Source organism: Triticum aestivum, chromosome 2B (assembly GCF_018294505.1).
Source record: "Triticum aestivum cultivar Chinese Spring chromosome 2B, IWGSC CS RefSeq v2.1, whole genome shotgun sequence".
Classification (NCBI taxonomy): Eukaryota; Viridiplantae; Streptophyta; class Magnoliopsida; order Poales; family Poaceae; genus Triticum; species Triticum aestivum.
In genome coordinates this window covers 156,146,456-156,149,973 of record NC_057798.1, presented here as the reverse complement: position 1 = coordinate 156,149,973, position 3,518 = coordinate 156,146,456, and the positions used below count along the sequence as shown (strand labels likewise).

At 43.1% G+C, this 3,518-nt stretch overlaps 1 pseudogene; it reads right to left on the bottom strand.

Annotated features, from left to right (window-relative positions):
- Positions 1–2,053: 2,053 nt before the first annotated feature.
- On the bottom strand, positions 2,054–2,715 carry LOC123040913 (monothiol glutaredoxin-S3-like; annotated as a pseudogene).
- Between the last annotated feature and the right edge of the window lie 803 nt (positions 2,716–3,518).

Genomic DNA, 3,518 nt, shown 5'->3' with positions numbered 1-3,518 from the left:
ATCATAGAAAGCGACAATTCGTTGATAGTAAGAATAACGGACATCCTTGTCGTACACCTCGAGAACCTCTAAAACCGCCAAATGATTGGCCATTAACATCAACAACAAAGGAAGTCGAATAATGCATTCATACATCAAATCTACAAAATGACCATGCAACCCTTTACGTAGGAGAGCTGTCCTAATGAAATTCCGTTGAATTCTCTCAAAATCTTTGGTAAGCCTATTTTAAGCGTGAAGGCTTTATGTTCCCGTGAAGTAAGTTGGAAAGAGTGAGATATTTCTTGATCAACAAAGATAATAGATATATTTTAAGCCAAATAAATGCATTAACATATTAGCAATTTTCTCACACTGCATACAATCTTGTTGGATTTCATGAATGTACACCGGGAGGTGATATTTGAGCATATTAGCCAAAGTTTTAGTAATAATCCGCGAGCGTCATGCGGCTACAGGGAAGCCCTGCCGCGACGCCACCACCTTCCGCCGCCCGAAGCCCGACTCCGACGACGGAGCAGGCGGCAATGAAGAAGGGGGAGACACCGGTCAGCCCGGCATGGCGTACGAGGTCACCATGAAGTATATGGTAGTTTAGGGTTTTAGTTTAAGATTTTTAGTTCACCGGACGAAATATATTTTGATTTTGTGTACAAATTATCCTATTTCTAATGAAATTTGTCATGTTTATATCAAAATTCGCCCGGTTTGCACGAATTTAGTCCGGTTGGTTTGAACTGTCGTCAAAATGTATGCAGCTACGGTTGGATGGTGTCCTCCCGCATCCGTGTCCGCAGATTGGTCCCCTTGTCTGCGGACGGATGCGGGAGAAAATTTGCGGGTCACCGTTGAAGATGCCCATATGTCGTTACATTGTTGAAGACATTGCTTGAAATTGCTCAGACTTGTTCTTTAGGGTGAAAACTAATGATCCGACCTTCGGTGGTTGGATCCGGCTATGACGTTGCTTGAATTGTTTCATTCCTGATGCCGGTGGAGGATCTTTCTCGTTGTACCACTGATGTCAAAAGATGGTTGGCGTGGATATGGTGGCTGAGATAGATTGTTGATCATTGTTTTGATCGCTTCAGAGTTTTGTTCTTTTTATTCCACCAAGACATACCTTTGGTTTTGTTTGATTTTGCTAGCTGTCGACATGATTTTCTTACGTGTATTGGTGTTGACTGTGTACATCCTATCTATGCAGAGACCGAGTACCAGTGCATGCTCTTTTTGTGTGTATCCCCTTAATGCTTCATTTTAAGCTAATAAATTCCACCTTTTTATTGAAGATAAATTATAAGATATCAATAAAAAAACGTAACACTCATCCTTTTTGCGGGCTTACGTCGGTCTTTCAAAAGACTTGTTCCAATGCGCACGTCCAAACTAGCACTAATAGCCTCCTGAACTCTCTTCCTTTGCGAAATGTTTCGCCGGTTGAAAAAAGACTTTTCCATAACTACTGTCTCGCTTCAACGACCGGATTTTGCTGGAAACGGTAAACTTCCTTCTTTGTTTTATTCCTCCCTCCGGTCATTTTTGTTCCCCACATAAGATTTGTCTGAAATCAAAATTTTATATAAAGACAATTAATAATCACAATACGAAATCAATATCATTAGATGTGTGGTGGCTTTAATTTTCACACTGTATAACTTTAGATATTAATATATTTTTATATAAATATGGTTAAACTTTTTAAAGTTTGACTTCAGACAAATTTTATATGCGGAGTAAAAAGGGCAAGAGGGAGTATTAAAATTATTAGTCTTGTTCGATCCACATACATGTCCTCAACCAACCTCCTAGCCCAGACAATTGTGTCGCATGACACAAGTTAGCAAAAGTTGAGATCTTACAAAATTCATCACTTCCTCGAGCCTATTCAACAACCTGAAAGGCTTTGTGAAAAAACAATCTGAAAGCCTCCTCGCTAATTAAAATAAAATAAAATGAAAGTCGGTGGGATGATTCCAAGGCCTTTTGCGCAAGTCGATCTTATGAACAAACCGGTTTATTTGCCATTTCTTGAAGGATAAAGGAAGCTTACAATACTAGGTAGAGTATATGGCATGCGGATATAGATACATTGAGGAAAAAACAGGAAACAAAGCACTCGCACACATGGAACGGAAGCTTATAACTGATTCAGGCTGGGATGCATTAACGGGCAGCGTGTCATCCAGGAAGGTTCAGAGCCACAGGGCTCCTGCCTGCCTCAGGAGCGGCACGAGCTCCTCGGCGATGTGCATGGTAATGAGTCGGTCCAGCCCGCCCAACAGCCTGCCCCCGACGAACACCACCGGGAAGGCGACGTCGGTGACCAACTTGGTGTTGTCGTCCTTGGACCGGAGCGCGTAGACGAGCGTCGCCGGGTCGGCGTCGTAGCTGACCTCCAGCACCGCCGGGTTCACGCCTTGTCGCAGGAGCAGGTGCCGGGCCACGACCGCCAGGCAGCACTCCGGCCGCCCCACCACCACAACCGGCCTCTCTTGCACCGTCCTCCGCACCTCGTTGGTGCTGCTGACCATGGTTGCGGCCGTCGCCGTCGGCCACGGGACTTCGCGTTCGTGCGCTTGAGATTGACGATCGACTGAGGTGAGGGGTGTGTGCCCTTGTGGGGGCTGTGGAGGTCAGAAATATGGATCGGGGAGGTGCATAGAGCCGGAACATTAGGTCAGCTTCGTGGTCCTGGCGTGCCACATGGCACATGCATGGAGCTTTACTCCTTTATTGTACGTATTGATTATAGAAAATACTCCAAACATAGGATATATCACTCCCACCCAAAATAAATGACTTAACTTTATACTAAAGTTAGTATAAAGTTGAGTCACTTATTTTTAAAAAGGAGGGAGTACAACACTTGTACGCAAGCAAATACACACTGTCACTCATACGCGCTCACTACAAACTAAATCAGAGACGCGTACGTAAGCTTTTCCTTGTTGATAGAGACGCCTATCGCATGCACACACACATGACATCAAATTCGGAGTTTGACATGCATATCCTGACGGACAGGGCATGCGTACCACCATGCCCATTTACGTGATTCTGATTATACTTAAATTAGTACGAGTACTTAGTTTTCACCATTTGTGGCAAATAGTCATCCATCTGACAAATAATAATTAATTATCGCCCTATTTCAGCAGTGGAGTCACAATCGCTATTTTGAGAAACTACTAGAGCATTGTCTTTCCAGTAAAAAGAAACATCTGTCCAAGAAACAGATAAAAATGCCAAACTTCCAATCTTCGGAACCAGCCATGATTCTTTTGATAACCAAGTGTGTGAACATGTCATATCTTTTCTTTATCTTTATAAAAAACCGAGTTTGTGATGATGCATGGTGTGCCTGCCATCTTGTAATATAGACCGCCCGATCTATATTTGACGGATAGAAAGCAAACTATGATAATTTTACAAAAGATACCCGCACCTCTCTTCACATCCTTATCTCCCACAACCTCATTGCTGAGAAATTAAAAAAAGGAAGTTTCTGGAACAAT